The sequence below is a fragment of the Mustela nivalis genome (assembly GCF_964662115.1).
Source record: "Mustela nivalis genome assembly, chromosome: X".
Classification (NCBI taxonomy): Eukaryota; Metazoa; Chordata; class Mammalia; order Carnivora; family Mustelidae; genus Mustela; species Mustela nivalis.
In genome coordinates, this window is record NC_139040.1 from 18,918,387 (window position 1) to 18,941,100 (window position 22,714).

General features: G+C 36.6%; 1 protein-coding gene across 1 annotated transcript in view; it reads left to right on the forward strand.

Annotated features, from left to right (window-relative positions):
- Positions 1-22,714, forward strand: part of IGSF1 (immunoglobulin superfamily member 1) — a 432,586-nt gene that overhangs the window by 377,117 nt on the left and 32,755 nt on the right. The gene's annotated exons all lie outside the window — the stretch shown is intronic.

The following is a 22,714-nucleotide window of genomic DNA, read 5'->3' on the forward strand; positions in this document are numbered from 1 at the left end:
CACCTAAAGTCTTGATAAAAATGCATGAAATAAAAATGTCATGAGATTTGTGAGATTAAGAGTCAAGAGGAGAAGGGAGTTGGGGGAAATTGGAAGGGGAGGTGAACCATGAGAGACTATGGACTCTGAAAAACAATCTGAGGATTTTGAAGGGGTGGGGGGTGGGAGTTTGGGGTACTAGGTGGTGGGTATTATAAAGGGCACGAATTGCATGGAGCACTGGGTGTGGTGAAAAATAATGAATACTGTTATGCTGAAAATAAAAAATAAATTAAAAAAAAATAACTGTGCCACCCAGGTGCACCCAAAAAAAAAATGTCATGAGATTAAGATTTATTTTAGTTTTTCATTTTAGGATATTTTTTTTAAAATAAAAGATTAAAATAAACCTAACTGGTTCCATAAATTAAATCACATCCACACAATGAAATATAATACACCCATAAACAAACAAAAGTAGCATAGAAGAATGAGTCAACTCTGCATGTGCTAATATAGAAAGATCTCCATGATATATTGTAAGTACAAAAAGCAAGGTACAGTGCAGTGTGTATGGTATGACACTATTTGTGTAACAGTAGGCAGAAGAAATAATAGTTACACTTAATTGTAGATGCATAGACTATTCTAGGAAAGTGCATATGAATTCAGCAATATCAGTTGCTTCTTGGAAGAGAAATTAAATGGAGAGAAAGTGTACTTTTTGAGGTGGGAATCATGTAAATTACTGAAAAGTCATCAAAGTTTAACAAATCATTGTAAATTATACAAAAAAAATGTTAAACAACACACTTATATATCGACATGGACACACCTCTAGACATGCAGGAGGCATCTCTTCTCTCACAGGTAAGTTTTACACTCTCTAAGGGCAAGGACCTTATCATTACTACTGTATTCCCCACAGTGTCCTAAGTACCAAAAAAGTGTGAACATCATCGGGGTATAATTTAACATTTGTTACTATCATCCAAGATAGGGGGACTCAACATCCACTGAGTGTGCAATTCCTAACATCATAATGTATTTCTATCTCTATAATGGAAAAACAAAGAGGGGGAAGTATAAGCTGTGTATCTAATGTTCTTCTCATTCTTCTATGGCAGTGCGATCATAAAGGCTGGCAAGGGTTTAGGCATGAAATGATAATGGTTTCCTAGGCTCTTACACTGTCTCCAGAGTGATCTTCTTGCATGAAAATTTTTTCATATCCCTCCTGCTTTTGATCAGCCACCACCATAAAGATCCTTAATTAAGAACAAAATAAAGGTCTCATACTCTTTATAACTCCATGACTTTTCACATGATGCTTCTCCTTTTACTTCTGTCTCACCTCTTCTGGGTTTCTTCTCTCATTTTCACCTTTCAAGCCCAAGTCAAATATCAAAGGTCAAGTGTTGCAAATTCTGTGAAACATACCCGGATCCTTCACCACCCCTCTAAAGTTAGGCCATCTTTTCCCTATGTTACTAACTCACTTGTCATATACTTATATTTTAGCATTGATTATATGATACAGTAATTCTTTGCATATGTATCTTTCTCTACATTTAATGAGTTCCTTAAAGACAAAGAGTATGTACTATTTATTTCTGTCTCTACCCTACTTACACCTCCAACTCTTCCCAGAACCTAGAAGGGGGCCTGACATATAATAAGTATTCAAATAAACATTCAAAAATAAATATGATTATTAAATGATGTGACTAAACTCACATACCTTTGTTTGACTCCTGATAAATTGTTCTGGTATTATATAATGCTGATATTTTTCCTACATGGTAGTTATTCACCTGCCTAAATTGTGACCTATATTATGTCTTAAGGATTCCTCTAGTTTTTGCAACTGGAGATTTGTCTTGGGGCAAATTTGGCGGTAGAATTTGTGATAAGGAGTGGAGAATCTTGAACATTTCCTCTAGGATCAGAGACCAGCATTGCCTTGAATATTTGGAAAATCAGCTAAATTGCTCATTTATTCATATTTTAAACACATTTGTTAAATATAAATTTAACATCAATATGTTAAATAGAAATTTAAATATAAACTTAACATACCGATATGTTAAGTAGAAATTTAAATGTAAACACCCATTATGTATATGTAACACTGTTAGGGACACAAAAAGAATATGAATTTACCTTGAAAACTCTTTAAGTCTAACCATTGGACCACCAGCCCCAGACATATAGCCTGCACCCAGTAAATAGTTGTTCAATTAAACTAGGCCAAGGGAAGATTTGAGTGGCCTGAATTTCTGGGAATGGGACTGGCCTCTGTTGAGAAGAAAATCAATTTCTAATACCATGTTGCTAAATCTGGAGTCATAGGTCTTAGAAAGTTGTAAGTTGTAGAATACAGTGAAATAAAAAAGAAATGTGAAGAAGAGGAGGAGTTATCTTCACCTGGAAATTTTAAGAATCATTGCCTCTTCCACAACACCAGCTGCCATCTGCCAATGGAAAGGCAACATATCCATGGAGAATGGCAATTAGAGTTAATGGGTTTCTTCTTTTTAATACCTGCAATAGGGCCCCATTGAGCTCAGGGAAGGAGATCTATTAAAGGCAAGCTGTTCTCTGCATATCACTTAATTCAAAGTAGTTAAGGAGGCTGATTATATGCCATGTTCTCCAAGGATAACTGAAGCAAAAAATGGTGGTTTGTGTAAGTTTAGGGACTTGATTCTTTTTTTTTTATTTCATTTATTTATTTGACACAGAGAGAGAGATCACAAGTAGACAGAGAGGCAGGCAGAGAGAGAGGAAGAAGCAGGCTCCCTGCCAAGCAGAGAGCCTGATGTGGGGCTCAATCCCAGGACCCTGAAATCATGACCTGAACCAAAGACAGAGGCTTAACACACTGAGCAACCCAGGCGCCCCTATGGACTTGATTCTTAAACCAGAATGCAAATAAGAAATCCTTTGAGATCAAAAGCTTCTTCTGCACAGCAAAGGAAATAGTCAATAAAACAAAGAGGCAACCCATGGAATGGGAGATGATATTCGCAAATGACGGTACAGACAGAAGGCTGATATACAAGATCTATAAAGAACTCCTCAAACTCAACACCCAAAAAACAGATAATAATGTCAAAAAATGGGCAGAAGACATGAAAAGACACTTCTCCAAAGAAGACACACGAGTGCCTAACAGACACATGAAAAAATGTTCATCATCACTAGCCATCAGGGAGATTCAAATTAAAACCACATTAAGATACCACCTTACGAATGGCCAAAATTAACAAGACAGTAAACAACAGGAGTTGGAGAGGATGTGGAAAGAGGGCAATCCTCTTACACTGTTGGTGGGAATGCAAGTTGATGCAGCCAATTTGGAAAACAGTGGGGGAGATTCCTTAAGAAATCAAAAATAGAGCTTCCCTATGATCCTGCAATTTCACTATTGGGTATTTACCCCAAAGATACAGATACAGTGAAAAGAAGGGCCATCTGTACCCCAATGTTCATAGCAGCGATGGCCACAGTTACCAAAATGTGGAAAGAACCAAGATGCCCTTCAACAGATGAATGGATAAAGAAGATGTGGTCCATATACACTATGGAGTATTATGCCTCCATCAGAAAGGATGAATACACGACTTTTGTAACAACATGGACAGGACTGGAAGAGGTTATGCTGAGTGAAATAAGTCAAGCAGAGAGTCAATTATGATATGGTTTCGCTTATTTGTGGAGTATAAGGAATAACATGCAGGGCATGGGGAGATGGAGAGAATAAGTGAGTTAGGGGAAATTGGAGGGAGAGACAATGAGAGACTGTGGACTCTGAGAAACAAAATGAGGGTTTTGGAGGGAAGGAGGGTGGGGGTTCGGGTAAGCCTGGTGGTGGGTATTATGGAGGGCATGTATGCATGGAGCACTGGGTGTGGTGCATAAACAATGAATTCTGGAACACTGAAAAGAAATTTAAAAAAATAAAAAATTTTTAAAAAGAAATCCTTTGAGGAAAACCTGAATTCAGAGTATGAAAGCAATGCCTTGAGAAAGGGTAAATAGTTTTGTATAGGACACAGTTCAACTTGACCTGTAAGAAGACAGGCATCTGGATAAAAGTGAGAAATTCAGGTAAATATTCAGTTTTAGGAGCAGTGCATATGCAAAGTTTTCAGGCAGCTCTTTTTTTTTCACAATTTCACAAAAAAATTGCAGTAGTTGGTTATGCTTAGAGAGTGGACTCACCACTCAGACAGACTAGCTTGTGAATCCTAGTTCTCTGACCATACATAAGTAAATTAGCCTCGCAGATCTTTAAAACACTCATCTGTAAAATGGAAATACTAGTGTCTATCTTACCTCACTAGACTGTTTTGAGGATTAAAAGAGATAACACATGTAAAACCCTTGCACTTAAGAGATATTCAATACATGTTAATTATTTTGTTACTAGCTATGATGATGATAATGATGATGCTGTCATTGGGCCCTTTCCTGCTTTGATATAGTAAAGAAGTATGGACTAAGGAGGTATCTAATTACTATACAGTAGTCTGACAGCTGAAAAGAGAAGCTAGAGGCCAAGCTTCTGAGGCTTCTCAGTTTTACCAGAGCATCAGTTTACTATTATCTCTGGCAAGTAAAACACAAGCTATTTCATGTGGTGCCTGATAGGAAAGGAAAGCAGGCTAAGGGGGAATGGATCTGTTAAACCACTAAAAGTTTGATCACAACTTCATCATATGTTGTTATTCTATGTTCTCTGGTCACATATGGGATGCTCTTTCAGTTGCTTGATTCTGTAAATTCTTTTCTGCTTCAGAATGTTTGCATATGCTATTTCCTCTGCCTAAAATATTCTCACTGAAAACCAATATAGTTAGCTCTTTCTTATCCTCTATGCTCTCTATTTTGACATCAAAAAGACAATGTCTGGCCACTCCATCTAAATTAACTTCCTTCCAATACCATCACTTCCAACTAGTTAGGCTCCATTTCAATATATCATTATTTTTCTTAGCAGCTAGGAAAGTGGTAATAATGTAATCAATTATATACTTCACTGAGTGAAGGGAAAGGTGTGTTGAAGGTTGGGCTGGAGCAGGGTTTTCTTTTTAGTATGACTCTATCCCCTTAAAGACAGCTGTGCAAATGACTGTATTAGTCATTTAATAAGATCAGGGACAGACAGGAGTATGTGTGTATGTTGAATTCAGTCATTTTCCCTTACCTTGTGATCCACTTGCCCCTGGAGTCCCAGATAGTAAGATTTAGAACCCATTTCTTCCCCTATGTTGCCACTATTAGCCAAGCTTTTCTCCCCTGTTCCCACCCAAAATCCCTGGGGGTGACAGGGAGTACTCAGTGAGGTTGGCAGAAGCCTGCATGAGAGAGGGCAGGCTCTTGATAGGCACTTACAGTTGAAAGGACAGTATAAGTGGCAGCCAGAAATAGTTATTAAGTGAAAAGACCGCAGATTTTATCTTCTAAGGATAACAAGTGCTTGATGAAGGTGATGATTAACACCAACTCCATATCTACAGTATTGACGTTGATACAGATGAGGGATGTACAAGAGCTGAGAAACCCAGGAAAGAAACTAAGAATGTAGTTTAACTGTGTGGAAGTAATTCTAATTACAGGCATTTATGTGAAATGTTTACAATTCATACCTAATTGCCACCCAGCACAATAACAATTATGGATATAATTAAATGTGTCAGATTAATTTTCTTGTGAATTTTGATTATAACAGCACACTCTATATGTGTATATTCTGTCTTCATAATTTATTGCTCAGATTGCTCACAGTTTAGGAAAAAATGAAACAGAGCATTGGCTAGGAAGCCAAGAGTAGGGAAGTTGCAGATGTGGCTGCCTGGGGTTGAATATTTACTACGGGTAATGCACAAAGTGGATAATCAACAAATGCATAAATCCCTGCAGCTTAACTACACCAGAGCTAACTGGCGCTTCCCTACTATGCTTCCTAAGTTTCTTTCATGTTACAGTCCTCTTCTCACGTGGGCCTCTGACCTCTGACAAATACGTGTGCCCTTACACCTGCACTCTGGCCCCTTCCCATCCCACCTCCTCAAAGCCTGTTTCCCTGCCCCATCATTTCATTAGGTCTTCAATCTCTTTCTGTTTTTTACCATGCAAATAGTAGGCACTCAGTTAAACTTTGTTGGAATTTCCTTCAGACACAAATGGGACATCCTCTCTCTCTCTCTTTCTCTCTCTCTCTCTCTCTCTCTCACACACACACACACACACACAACTGTCCTTGCTATTTCTCCAGCTACCATCATTTTCTCTCCTTGTTCTAATTTAACCTTCTACTTATTGTACATTTTATGTACCCAATTAGGTTAGAAATTCATTGAGAGAAAGGGATTTCTGTTTTAATATTTTCTGATTTCTTAACATAGTTTGAAATGCTCAAAAAATGCTGAATGATCCTCACTCATGGATCTTCACAGATTGATTATTCTGTAGAAGGATGGGGATGTCTAACACTTTCTTCTCCAGCTTTCTTTTAGAGAGCCTGAGTAAGATAATAGAAAGCGTGTGTCTTTGGCACCAGACTTCACTTCCACTCTAGGCTCTGCCACTCTGTGATTAAGAGAACTTAGGCACCTTACTTCATCTTTCTGAGGTCTAATTACCTCATCCCCAAAATGGGGATAGTAATAGTACCTATCTTACAGGGTTGTTGTGAGGATGAAATGACAGGCTGATGAAAAGAGCCTGACACACACTAGTAATGATTCTTCTCAGGCAGAAACTTTCTGCTCCAGTGGTTCACTCACACTGATGATTTGTTCCTTCTACTTTAGTAATAATTGCTTATTATCCATGTTCACCTTGCCTTCTTAGCACTAGATCAGTAGTTCTCATTCCAATGAGACCTAATACTCCCTCTTGATAACAAATATTTTGTGACTCCCACTTCACTATACTGAAATGAAGTTTATAGATAATATAACCAACCTACATATATAACTTCAAAAGAATCAATATAGTGACCTAACTGAAATATTAATGAGAAATGAAATGGAAGTAATTTATCATATGGTTTCACTTACTTGTGGAGCATAAGGAATAACACGGAGGGCACTGGGAGAAGAAGAGGAGAAGTGAGTTGGGGGAAATAAGAGGGAAAGATGAAGCATGAGGGACTGTGGACTCTGAGAAACAAACTGAGGATTTTGGAGGGGAGGGCGGTGGGGAGATGGGTGAGGCTGGTGGTGGGTATTGTGGAGGGCACATATTGCATGGAGCACTGGGTGTGGTGCATAAACAATGAATCTTGGAACACTGAAAAAATAAAATATATAAAATAAGATTTTTAAAAAGTAATTTGTATAGGTAACATTTTTCTTTTTTTCATCAGGAATATTTGCAATTTTGGAATAGAAACTTAAATTAGATGAGCAATGTGACTATCTGGAGGAAAGCCTTCAGGAGATAGGATAGAATAAGCATAGGTCCTGAGAAAGAAATGAGTTCATACTGTTAAGGCCAACATAGTTAGATCAGAGTCAGTGAGGAGGAGAAAGGAAAGACACAAACTAAGAATGGCATGGAAAAGTACTTAAAAACATGAAAAACTAAATTCTAGGAAAATTTAATTTCTTCCTCTAGCTCACCGTGAAGATCTGAACAATTTTCAGCATCCCAGTTTCATTTTCTATTGCATTCTTAGACTGTTTGTTCTTGAGACTTGACAATTGTTTTATTTTAAAATGACTAGGAACAGCAAAACTACTAAACAGATCAAAGGATGTTTCTGTATTAAGGATGACTTATATGGATTATATGTTAACCAGTAAATGATTCATTTAAAAGAAAAAAAAAAGTAATTTGTAATAAAATGATATTTACTTCAATACATAAACACAAGGGCATGAGTACATCAGACAACATAATGAAATACATGATTGCACCAACTTAAAATGAATAAGTTTTATTTAAGGAAAGCAAGAGGATTGGGAGTCATTACAAATAAGAAAGGAAAAGATAAATAACAGGAAAACAGTATGATAAAAACTACTGTTGAGATAAGACAAAATTCAGATAATTATAAACAGTTTTTCTTAACTATATTATTAAGATTCACTGCAATATTGTGAAAACTGTGTGGGATACAGGACAGCTGTTTATTATATAGCATTATCCCATGCATTTCAGAACTAGCATCATTTAGTGGCCTCCATCCACTAAATGTCAGTAGCACCTCCCAAACATTGTGACAACCAAAATGTCCACACAATTTTCCAAACAATCCTGATAGATGGAACTCCCTTAGTTAAGAACCAGTTCTGTAGAAATGCCAAGTAAGGAAAAAGCATATCTGGCAGGGGGCATGGAACTTGCTTTCCTAGCATGTGGGAATCTCCATGGGTTGGAGTTCCTTGTCTTTGCAATGCGACCTCTTTGGGATTCTGAGACATGATGTCAAGATCCTGATAGTGGTATCAAACAGCTACAGTCTTTGCTCCCTTATGTGCTAATCTAGTCCTACTTTATCCTTTTGAATATCTGTTACCAATTCAGCACTGTCTCATGGAATCTGCCCATTATTTTGTCCCATGAAGTTATTTCTTTCTCAAGAGAGGTCAACCAGGCCACACATACCAGTAACTTGGTAACAACTGAACGTCACCAAACAGCCATAATGTCTTTGGCTACCACTTAAGTTTCTACCAATTTCAAACACTCTCACCTCCAGCCACTTTGACACCAAGCCTTTGAAATCCTGCTAGTAAACATTTCATGGCTTATGTGTTTTCTTAATTCCAGCTTGACCATTTTTTGGGTGTCAAATATTTATTTTAATTTGTTTTAATAGTAATATGTCAAAAACGTACTCTTTTAATAAAGTGATGATACTGAGCATTATTATTTCTTTGATGTTTTATGATTACTGCTCAATTAAAATCATTTAATAACTGTGTTTTCACAAAATTTTATTATAAAATTCTTCATAATTTTCAGAACAATGTTGAACATATTTTAAGATGAACACCTAAATTAAAATTCTACAACATAAATTCTATCATTAACATTTTACTATACTTCCTTTATCAGATATGCATCAGACTCCCTCTCCATCCGGCAACCCAACTTATTGCTTGACACAGTGCAAGGAAAATTGCAAACATCAATACACTCATTTCTAAATCCTTCAGAATGTGTATCATTAATTAGAGTTAAACATTTGCTTATAGATTTTCTTTTGATATAAATTTTGTATACAATGAAGTGCAAAAGCCTTAAATCCACATTTGAAGAGTTTTTACAAATGCATATATGTGTGCAACTTCAATAACTTTCAAAATATAAAACATTACCATTACCCCAGAATTCTCTCATTCCCTAACCCCGTCACTCTTTGTCTGATCCCTCCAGAGGCAACATTGTTCTGATTTTTTTCCTATAATAGGTTAATCATGTCAGCTCTGGAACTTCATATGCATGTAATAAGACAGAAAGTACTTTTGTATCTGATTTTTTTTCCACACAAAATAGTGGTTTTTACTTTTTATTATTTATTATTTTTTATTATTTTTATTTTATTTATTTATTTAATTTTTAAATTTACTTTTTATTATTATTTTTTTTAATTTTTATTTTTTTTATATAGACATATATTTTTATCCCCAGGGGTACAGGTCTGTGAATCACCAGGCTTACACACTTCACAGCACTCACCAAAGCACACACCCTCCCCAATGTCCATAATCCCACCCCCTTCTCCCAAACCCCCTCATTATTTTTTTAAAGATTTATTTATTTGACAGAGAGGGACAGAGAGAGAGACAATGCATGAGTGGTGGGAGAGAGGCAGAGGGAGAGGGAGAGGGCAAGAGAATCTCCAGCAGACTCCCTGCTGAGCATGGAGCCTGACATGGGGCTCTATCCCACAACCCTGAGATCATGATCATGATCCCCAAAATAATGTGTTTTAAATTTTTTTATTCTGTTCAGTTAGCCAATGTATAGAACATCATTAGTTTTTGATAAAGTTCTCAAAAACTTTAAATATTTTAAACTTTGATAAAGTTCATTATTTGCATATAACACCCAGTCCTCATCACAACATGTGCCCTTCTTAATACCGATCACCTGGCTACCCCATACCCTCAACCCCCTCTCCTCTGAAACCCTCAGTTTGTTTCCCAGAGTCTCTCATGGTATGTCTCCCTTGCTGATTTCTTCCCATTAAGTTTTCCCTCCCTTCATCTATGGTCCTCCATGCTATTCCTTATATTCCACATATGACTGAAACCATATGATAATTGTCTTTCTCTGCTTGACTTATTTCACTCAGCATAATCCCTTCCAATTCTAACCATGTCGATGCAAATGGTGGGTATTCATACTTTCTGATGGCTGAGTAATATTCCATTGTATATATGGACCACATTTTCTTCATCCCTTCATCTGTTGAAAGGCATCATAGCTCTTTTTATAGTTTGTTTATGGTGGACATTGCTGCTATGAACATTGGGGTGCATGTGCCCCTTCTTTTCACTACATCTGTATCTTTTGGGTAAATACTTAGTAGTGCAATTCCTGGGACATTGAGTAACTCTATTTTTAATGTCTTCAGGTACCTCTACACTGTTTTCCAAAGTGGCTGTACCAACTTGCATTTCCACCAACAGTGTATGAGGGTTCCCCTTTCTCCACACCCTCACCGACATTTGTTGTTTCCTGCCTTGTTAATTCTTGCCATTCTAATTGGTGTAAGGTTTTGATTTGCATTTCTCTGATGGCTAGTGATGTTGATCATTTTATCATGTGTCTGTTAGCCTCTTGTATGTCTTCTATGAACCAAGCAGTAGAAGAGAAATAATAAAGATTAGAGTAGAAATCAATGAAACAGAAACCAAAAGAACAGTAGAACAGATCAATGAAACTAGAAACTTGTTCTTTGAAAGAATTAGTAAGATCAATAAACCTCTGGCCAGATTTATCCCAAAGAAAAGAGAAAGGACCCAAATCAATAAAATCATGAACGAAAAGGAAGAGCTCATGACTAACACCAAGGAAATAGAAACAATTATTAAAAATTATTACCATCAGGAGGGCTCAGTGGGCTAAAGCCTCTGCCTTCAGCTCAGGTCATGATCCCAGGGTCCTGGGATCCAGCCAGGGATCAGCAGGGAGCCTGCTTCTCCTTCTCTCTCTCTGCCTGTCTCTCTGCCTACTTGTGATCCCTGTCAAAAAAATAAATAAAAAATCTAAAAATTATTACCATCAACTATATGCTAACAAATAAAACAACCTGGAAGAAATTAATGCATTTCTGGACACTTATAAACTACCAAGACTGAAACAGGAAGAAATAGGCAATCTGAATAGACCAATAGCCTGTAACAAAATTGAAGCAGTAATCAAAAATCCCCCAACAAACAAGAGTTTAGGGCCAGATGGCTTCCAGGGGAATTCTACCAAACATTTAAAGAAAAAATTATATCTACTTTACTGAAGCTGCTTCAAAAAATAGAAATAGAAGGAAAACTTCCAAACTCTTTCTATGAGGCCAATATTACCCTGATCCCAAAACGACAAGCAAAGATCTCATCAAAAAGAATTAAGACCAATATCCCTGATGAATATTGATGCCAAAATACTCAACAAGATCCTAGCCAATGGGATCTAACAATACATTGAAAGAATTATTCACCACAACCAGGTGGGGTTTATTCCTCAGATGCAAGGGTGGTTCAACATCTGCAAATCAATCAACATGATTAATCACATTAACAAAAGAAGAGACAAGAACCCCATGAATCTCCCAACTGATGCAGAAAAAGCATTTGACATAATACAACATCCTTTCCTGATTAAAACTCTTCAGAGTGTAGGGATAGAGAGAACATACCCCAATATCATAAAAACTAGCTATGGAAAGTCCACAGTGAGCATAATTTTCAACACAGAAAAAATGAGAGCTTTTCCCTTAAGCTCAGGAACACAACAGGGATGCCCACTCTCACCACTTCTGTTCAACATAGTACTAGAAGTCCTAGCCTTAGCAATCAGACAACAAAAAGAAATGAAATGCATTCAAACTGGCAAAAAAGTCAAACTCCCTTCACAGATGACATGATATTTTATGTGGAAAACCCAAAGACTCCACTCCCAAGTTACTAGAACTCATACAGCAATTCAGCAACAGAGCAGGATACAAAATCAATGCACAGAATCAGTTGCATTTTTATACACTAATAATATGACTGCAGAAAGAGAAATTAAGGAATCAATCCCATTCACTATTGAACCAGAAACCATTAGATACCTAGGAATAAACCTAACCAAAGAGGTAAAGGATCTGTACTCTAAAACAATAGAACAATAGAAAATTTATGAAAAAAATTGAAGAAGACACAAAGAGATGGAAAAACATTCCATACTCATGGATTGGAAGAATAAACATTGTGAAAATGTCTATGTTGTCCAGAGCAATCCACACTTTCAGTGCAATCCCTAACAAAATATCATCAACATTTTTTACAAAGCTGGAACAAAAAAATCCTAAAATTTGTATGGACCCAGAAAAGACCCTGAATTGCCAGAGGATTGTTGAAAAAGAAAGCCAAAGCTGGGGGCATCATGTTACCTGACTTTCAGCTATATTACAAAGCTGTGATCATTACGACAGCATGGTATTGGCACAAAAACAAACACATAGATCAATGGAATAGATTAACAGAATAGAGACTCCAGAAACTGACTCTCAACTCTATGGTCAACTAAACTTTGACAAATCAGGAAATAATATCTAAAGGAAAAAAGACACTGTCTTCAATAAATGGTGCTGGGGAAATTGGAGAGCCACATGCAGAAGAATGAAACCGGACCATTCACTTACACCACACAGAAAGATTAACTCAAATGGATGAAAGACCTCAGTGTGAGACAGGAATCCATCAACATCCTAGAGGAGAACATAGGCAGTAACACCTTCAACATTGGCCTCAGCAACTTCTTTCAGGACACATTTCCAAAGGCAGGGAAAACAAAAGCAAAAATGAACTATTGGGACTTCATCAAGATACAAAGCTTCTGCACAGCAAAGGAAACAGTCAACAAAACAAAGAGGTAAAACACAGAATGAGAGACATTCTGCAAATGACATTACAGATAAAGGGCTCATATCCAATATCTATAAAGAACATCTCAAACACAGTAACCACCAAAAAAAAAAACAACCCCAAATAATCAAATCAAAAAAATGGGCAGAAGACATGAACATACACTTCTCCAAAGAAGACATATGAATGGCTAACAGACGCATGAAAATATGTTCAACATCACTAGCCATCAGAGAAATACAAATCTAAACTACAATGAGATACCACCTTACACCAGTTAGAATGACCAAAATTAACAAGATAGGAAACAACAAGTACTGGCAAGGATGTAAAGAAAGGGAAACCTTACACTGTTGGTGGGAATGCAAGCTGCTATAGGCACTCTAGAGAACAGCATGGATGTTCCTCGAGACATTGAGAAGGGGGTGGGATTATGGACATTGGGGAGGGTGTGTGCTTTGGTGAGTGCTGTGAAGTGTGTAAGCCTGGTGATTCACAGACCTGTACCCCTGGGGATAAAAATATATGTTTATAAAAAATAAAAAATTAAAATATTAAAAAAAAAATTAGAGCTACACTGTGACCCAGCAATTGCACTACTAAGTATTTACCCAAAAGATACAGACGTACTGAAAAGAAGGGGCACATACACCCCAATGTTCATAGCAACAATGTCCACCATAGCCAAACTGTGGAAGGAGCTGAGATGGCTTTCAACAGATGAATGGATAAAGAAGATGTGGTCCATATACACAGTGCAATATTACTCAGCCATCAGAAAGTATGAATACCCACCATTTGCATCAGCATGGTTGGAACTGGAAGGGATTATGCTAAGTGAAAAAAGTCAAGCAGAGAAAGACAATTATCAAATGGTTTCACTTTTATGTGGAACATAAAGAATAGCACAGAGTATCACAGGGGAAGGGAGGGAAAATTAAATAGGAGGAAATCAGCAAGGGAAACAAACCATGAGAGACTCTGGACTCTGGGAAGCAAACTGAGTGTTGCAGAAGGGAGTGGGTGGGAGGATGGGGTAGCTGGGTGATAGGTTTCAAGGAAGGCACATGTGGTAGTGAGCACTGGTTTTTATACACAACTAATGAATCATTGAAGATATCAAAAATTAATAACGTACTATATGTTGACTAATTGAACATAATAAAAAAAGAAAAGGAAAAAATAATGATACCCATCTTCTAGAATGTACATTAAGAAAAGGACAGGCCATACCAAGTATTAATACAGATGTAGAGAAATTAGAACACTCTGATGAGTAAAATGGTACACTCGTTTTGGAAAGCAATATAGAAATTTCTTTTGTATTTAGCTTAAACTTACAATGTGACTAAACAATTCCACTCATAGGCATCTATCCAAGAGAAATAAAAAATCATATACTCAAAGTATGTACAGCAATGTTCATAATAATATTGTTCACAATAGGCCAAAACTGGCAACATTACTAGTATATGTCATTTGGTGAATGGGTAAAAATAATGTAGTTTATACATAGAGTGGAATGTTTTTTTGCAGTTTAAACAATGAATTACTGATTCATGTTATAACCTGGATTGACTTCAATCATATGTTAAATGAAAGAAGCAATACAGAGAAACTACATACATATGATTCTATTCATATGAAAAATAGAGTAAAAAGGTAAATTTTTAGAGACAGGAAGCTGATCAGTGGTTCTCTAAGATTAAGGTTAACAATAATTTTAGGATTATATAAAACAGGTAAGATTATAATGAACACAAGGGACCTCAGTTTTCAGGGGGATAAAAATATTCTAAAACTGGATTGTCATAATGGTAGCACAACTGTATAAATCTAATGAAATAATTTAATTGTTTCACATACATTGAGTGAATTTTAGGGTATATAAATTGAACTTCAACAAAACTGTGAAAAGAAAGGTACTAAGAAGATATTATAAATAACTTTATGCCAATAAATTTGGCAGAGTGTAATAGAACTTAACAAAACTGAAGTTGAGCCTGATAGATGAAAATTTCAATAGTCCTAAATCTATCTTAAAACTTGAAGTATCAAAAGCTTCTCTACAATGAAACTCCAGCGCCACTTGATTTCATTGTGAATCCTATCAAAGCATTAAGGAATGAGGGGAGCTTGGGTGGCTCAGTGGGTTAAAGCCTCTGCCTTCATCTCAGGTCATGATCCCAGGGTCCTGGGATCGAGTCCTGCGTTGGGCTTCCTGCTCAGCAGGGAGCCTGCTCCTCCTCTCTCTCTGCCTGCCTCTCTGCCTACTTGTGATCTCTATCTGTCAAATGAGTAAATAAAATCTTTTTAAAAAATTAAGGAATGATATTTTTACAAACACTTTCACATAATAGAAGAAGGCACACATCCACACTTATTTTATGAGGCAAACTTAACTCTAAAACCAAAACCTGCAATCACAGTATAAATAAATAAGAAGTTCAGACAAATATTCCCCATAAATATACGTACCAAACTCTTTAACAAAATATTAAAAATCAAAATGAAAAAAAGAATACATGAAATGAAATGAAAGAATAAATTTCATGAAACGAAGAGGTCATAATTGAGAGGGGACCTACTGGGAGTTTTCAGTATTATAATATTCCACTTCTTGATCATGGTAATGGCTACTCAGATATTTTCTTTGTGGTAATTTGAGTTATATATGTAGTTCCTTTCACTTTTATATGTTTATTATAGTTCATTAAAAATATCAAAAAGAAAAAAAAGGAAATCAGGAAATAAATTGATGCCAAAGGCATTCTTGCCAATTTTTGTAAATAAATTATGATAAAATGAAACAATGAACAATAGTAAAATAAATTATTGGAAATAAAAACAAAAAATATTTAAAATCAAATCCATGGGGAAGGGATGGAAAAATGAAACAAAATGAAACCAGAGAGGAAGACAGATCATAAAATACTCTTAATCTCAGGAAACAAACTTAAGGTCACTGGTGGGGAGGGGGAGGGAGGGGTGGGGTGGCAGGTTGATGGACATTGGGGAGGGTATTGCTATGGTGAGTGCTGTGAATTGTGTAAGACTGATGAATCACAGACCTGTATCCCTGAAACAAATAATACATTATATGTTAATAAAAATTAAAAAATTAAAAAAATTAAAAGGAAAGAATTACCAAAAAATTGAAATATCTGAATAACACACACACACACACACACACACACACAAAATCAAATCCATAGATGTATGAAGATAATATATCATTACAAGTATGATTTATCCCAAGAATGTAAGAATGCATTCATTCAGTACACTGAGAGAACAAAGGAGAAAAAAATGATTTTAATGGATGCAGCCTTTTGACAAAATTAAACACTAATTCATTATAAATAGAATAGAAGAGAACATCTTTAATGTGATAAAGTGTAGTTACAAAGAATCTATAGCTAACATCTTATTCATTGCTAAAACACTGATTACTTTGTTATTAATATTGGGAAGAAGACAAAGATGCCTACTCTCACAAAAACTATTCAACACTGTTTTGAAAGTCCTAGCCCTTGCAATAAAACAAGATAAAAATAAAAGGTATAAAGATGGAAAAAGAGAATGCAAAACTGTCTCTATATGCAGATGACATGATTATTTACACAGGAAGTCCTAAGGAATCTAAAAAATATCTAATAGAACTAATAGGTGAATATAGCAATGTCCCAGGACTCAAGGTTACTGCACAAAAACCAATTGTATTTATAAATGAAGCCTTTTGTCTTAAAATAATAGCAGATTGGCATACAAGTCCAATAAATATGAAAAAGTCCTGGGGCATCTATGTGACTCAGTCAGTTAAGCATCCAGCTCTTGATTTTGGTTCAGGTCACAATCTCAGGCTCCTGAGATCAAGCCTCACGTTAGGCTATGCTTTGAGCTGGAGCCTGCTTAAGATTCTCTCCCCTTCTCTCTGCCCTCCCACTCATGTGTTTTCTTTCTCTCTAGCTCTAAGTAATAATTAATAATAATAATAATAAAATAATAATACTATGAAAAAATCCAATATACCCTTTATCCACTTCCCCATGTACCCCATAGTAACATCTTGCAAAACTATAAGACAATATCAAAACCAGGGCACTGACATTGATACAAAACAGATCTGTCTCCATAGGACATTTCCTGATGCCATACTCATTTCTGCACTCCTTTCCCCATCCTTGACCTCTGGCAACCACTGATTTGTTCTCCATTTCTATAATTCTGTCATTTCAAAAATGTTACGTACATAGAATCTAACAGTATGTGACTTCTCAAGGCTGGCTTATTTCATTTAGCATAATTCCCTGAATATTGCCCATTTTTTTGTGTTTCTATAGTTTGCTTTTTTATTATTGCTGAGTAGTACACCATGGCATGGAGTCACCACAGTTTGTTTATCCATACACCCATTAATGAACACCTTGATTGCTCCCAATTATTGGCTATTTTTTTTTTAAAACCTTGGTTGCTTCCAATTATTGGCTATTATATTTTTTTAAGAAACCTACTTGGTTGCTTCCAATTATTAGCTATTTAAAAAAAAACCTACTTGGTTGCTTTCAATTATTGGTTATTATGTTTTTAAAAAACATATTTTTTTCGTGTGTCTGTTAGACACTCGTATGTCTTCTTTGGAGAAGTGTCTGTTCATGTCTTCTGCCCATTTTTTTACTGGATTTTGGGGTTTTTTTGGGTGTTTAATTTGAGAATTTCTTTATAGATCTTAGATATCAACCCTTTGTAGTGTCATTTTCAAATATCTTCTCCCATTCTCAGTTGCTTCTTTGTTTTATTGACTGTTTCCCTTGTTGTGCAGAAGCTTTTTATCTTGATGAAGTCCCCAAAATTCATTTCCTTGGAATAAACCTAACCAAAAAAAGTAAAGGATCTATACTCTAGGAACTACAGAACACTCATGAAAGAAATTGAAGAAGACACAAAAAGTATAAAAATTCTTAAGAAAAATCAAAGAAATTATAAATAAATGAGGCAAATACACCGTGTTTATGGTTTAGAAGACTCTGTTTAGGAAATAATCTTCCCCAAATTTGATTTATAGAGTCAACACAACCACAATCAAGATATCAGCAGATCTTGTTATAGAAATTGACAAATCAATTATAAAGTTAATATGAAAAATCAAAGACCTAGTAAAACCAAAGCAACGTTGGAAAAGAACATAGTTGAAGAACATACACCACTCGATTTAAAGACTTAATATTAAGGTGCAATAATTAAGATAGTGTAATACTTAAGAATGACAGATTTATTATTTGAATAGAACAGAGAATGCTGAAACATACCCAAACTTATATGGTCATGTGATTTTTGACCAAAAGTGTCCAAGCAATCTGGTGAAAGAAAAGAATTATTTTTGTATTGTTTTGCTTTGATTCACTTTTTATCAAATGGTACTAGAATAACTAGACATTCATATGGGAAAAAATGAAAAAAAAACCTCAAACTTTTGTGAAAGCATATACAAAAATTCCATATGTAAAAACAATAAATCTCAAGCTTTTTGTTATAACATACATAAAAATTCATTCTAGATGGATCATAGGCTTAATGATAAAGTTAAAACCACAAAGCTTTTAGAAGAAAATATGAGAGGATGTCTGTGTTACTGTGTAGGCAAGAATTTCTTATACAGGTCACAGAGATCAATAACAATATGAAATTTATAAAGATTGATTCCATCAAAATTAAAAACTGATGCTCATCAAAGTACACTGTTACAAATAGAAAAGTTACATACTGGAAGAAAATACTACATATATCTCAAATGCTACTCTCCAAACTACAACTATAATTCAAAAATAAGGGGACAAAAACAATTTAAAAATGGATAAAAGTTGTGCATCTACTTGGAAAACTGTCTTATAGTTTCCTATAAAATTAAATATAATCTTAGAATATGACCCAGGAATTACACTCCTGTGCATGAAGGTATGAAGTGTTTTATTCATTATCTCCCCAAATTGGAAATAATCTAGATGTCTTTCAACCGGTGAATGAAGTATCAAGGAACTTTATTCAGTAGTCGAAAGCAACAAAGGATTAATTCATGCAATAACATGGATGAATCTTAACTGCATTTTGCTAAGTGGATGCAACATGACCACAAAGGTTACATAGTGAATAAATCTATTTATATGGTACTTCGGAAAAGGTAACAATATAGGGCATAAAACAGATCTGTGGTTTCTAGGAGTTGAGAGGGGGGCCAGCAGTGGACTACAAAGTGGTCATACAAGAGAGTTTGCAGGGTGATGGAAATATTCTATAGTATTGTAGTGTGGGCACAGAGTAATTTCTCTGACATCAGCCATATGACATTTTTCTAGATATATCTCCTGAGGCAAGGAAAACAAAAGCAAAGAGAAACTATTGGGACTACACCAAAATAAAAAGCTGCAAACCAAAGGACACAACCAACAAAACCAAAAGGTAGCCTACGGAAGGGGAGAAGGTGTTTTCAAAAGACATATCTGATAAAGGGTTAATATCCAAAATATATAATGAATTGATATAACTCAATACCAAATAAATAAATAATCCAATTAAAAATGGGCAGAGGACATGAACAGACATTTCTCCAAGAAGACATACAGGTGGAAAACAGATACATGAAAAGATTATCAATATCACTGATCATCAGGGAAATGCAAATCAAAAACGAGATACGACCTCATGCCTGTCAGAATGGCTAAAATCAAGAAGACAAGAAACAAGAAGTGTTGGTGAGGATGTGGAGAAAAAGGAACCTTCTTGTGCTGTTGGTGGGAATGAAAACTAGGGCAGCTACTATGGAAAACAGTATGAAGTTTTCGCAAAAAAAAAATTAAAAATAGAATGACCTTATGATCTAGTAATCACACTACTGGGTATTTAACCAAAGAACACCAATGCCAATTTGAAAAGATATAGGCACCCCTATGTTTATTGCAGCATTACTTATAATAGCCAAAATATGGAAGCAGCCCTAGTGTCCACTGATAGATAAATGGGTAAAGAAATGGTGGTAGACATGTCTATATATCTATATCACCTACCTATATAATGGAATATTATTCACACATAAAAATAATGAAATCTGGCCATTTGCAACAGCATGGATGGAGCTAGATAGTATCATTCTAAGTGAAATAGGTCAGTCAGAGCAAGATAACACCTTATGATCTCACTCAGAATTGGAATTTAAGAAACAAAATGAAAGAACAAAGGAAAAAAAGGGAGACAGACCAAGTAACAGACTCTTTACTGTAGAGAACAAACTGATGGTTACCACAGGGTAAGAAGGTAAGAAAGAAGAAAAGAAAAGACAAGAGAAATGTAAAATTTTAGCTTGAAGTATAAGGGAGTCAACACCTGGAGCTCCCCATATTACTTTCCCCTAGCCCTGGAGGTTTACATCCTGTAGGAAATAAGCTTATCATTCAATTGTTGTTTCAGTCTGTCTTCTGGGGGAGGGGCCTGCTGCGTGGCTTCTCAGGCGTCTTTGCCTGGGTGGAGTAGCCCCCATCCCTTGTCAGGGGGATGGGCTTAATGCGAGCTGATTTGCTGGAGTATTTTGTTCCCTGGCATCTTTCCGCTTCTCTTTAGAGGGTCAGAGCAAATATGGCCCTGCGGGAATCTCAAGCTCAGAGCCACAATGTTGCACTCCACTCCCCTCAACAAATCATCCATCCTGTCTCCATCTCTGCAAATACCCAACTCCAAAGACTCCTGAATCTTCTGAAGGGGGGGGGGCTGTTAAGTTGATTCTCAAGTGTCTTTGCCCCAGGCAAAATTGCTCCACTCTTGCCTGGGGCCAGGCTAAGTAATCTGCTCTGATTTGCTCTCTGTGGCTTTTGTTTCCAGAAGGCTTTCCTCTCTTCTTTAGAGGATGAAAATAAAAATGACAGCCTTCCAGTCTCTGGCCCCAAAGCCAGAGGTCAGCCAGCCTGTGACCAGGCGTTCTCTCTCAGGCACAGGACCCCGTTTGGCAGCTCCAATCCCAGCAGACTCCTGTGGTGCACTCCCAGGCCACTCCTACCAAAGAATGAAGGGGGCTTTCTCCAGTTATGCTGCTTGCTGGGCCCCTGCTTGAAGGGAAGAGCTCTATTGTGCTGCGGATCAGAGTTTATAACAACCCTGAGCTGAGAGCCCACTCTTGGGCTCTGTCTTTGCTTCCGTCTTCCCCCCCTCCAATACCTGGGAGCTCTGCTACACTCAGACACACCCAGTATTTCTGTAAACCCCCCACCCCCTGTCCTTAGCCACCTGAGTGTTGTCCCACTGGAGCAGACTTCTAAAAGTTCAAATGTGTACTCCACTGTTCTATCACTTGCTGGTATCCAGTAGATGGAGACTCTCTCCCCCCACAATCTATCTTCCCATATATTGCCTTGGGTTCACTTCTCTGCATCTCCTATCTTGCAGAAAATGGTGTATTTCTATTTGTAAAGTTCCAGCTATTCTTTTCTTTGCTCTCTGGTTGATTTTGCAGGTGTGCGGAATAGTTTGATAACTATCTAGCGGAATTCCTGGGACCAGAAAAAATTAAGGTCTCCTACTCCTCCACCATCTTGGACTCCTAATCTGTGTGTCAGTCATGGTTTCATTTCATTTTGTGTTTTCATAATGACTAATGATATTCAGCATCTTTGCATGTGCTTATTAGTCATTTATTTATTTTCTTTAGAGAAATGCCTATTTTTTTAAGATTTTATTTCTTTTAGAGAAAGAGAAAGAACATGAGTGGAAGGGAAGGGCATGGGAAGAGGGGAGTCTTCTGTGGGGCTAGATCCCAGGACCCTGGGATCATGAACCCAGCCACTTACCTGACTGAATTAATCAGGTGCCTGGGAAATGTCTATTTAAATCATTATCCTAGTCTTTGATTATGTTGTTTGTCTTCAAAAAGGGGCACTGAAAGTCTGGCCCCAGCCTCTTTCACCAGCATCATTTCTTGCCTCTTTTATCCTCTGTGTTCCTGCTATATTTAAGCCGTTTAAAATCTTAAATTTCCTTCCCCTGCTCTTGCTTGCCTCCAGACCTATCAGCATCCTAACTCTTTCTGCATGGAAATTACTTTTCTGTCTCCTTTTAGATGGTATTTCTTTGAGAAATCATTCTTGACCACTCCCTCTCCAAATCTAGGTTTGGTTCCTTTCCTCTGTGGTACTAATACCCTATATTTTCCACCATCATATGACCTTTTCCATACTACAGTGTAATGGCCTGTTCATTTATCACTATATTCCATTAGCCTGTCAGTTGTGTGAAGACAGTGACTTTAGCAGTCTTGTTAATGTATATTTAATTATTAACCTGTTACATAGTAAGCACTGAATAAATAGTTGAATAAATGAGGGTGAGGCATACCAGAACATGGAGGGAGACTAGTATCAGCAAAGGCAAAGAGATTGAAATAAACATGATACATGTATGCGCTGGGGAATAAGCAGGGAAGGGAGGACATGTGTGAAATGAGGAGAACTGCCTGATAGTAGGTAAGTGCGTGCATGCATGTGTGTTCAGGCAATCAAGATTGGAGAGTCAGAGTGGAGTCAGATCGTGGAGGACCTTGAGTAACAGAATGAAGAATTTCAACTTGCTAAATTACATAATAAGAAATTCTGTGAACAAACATT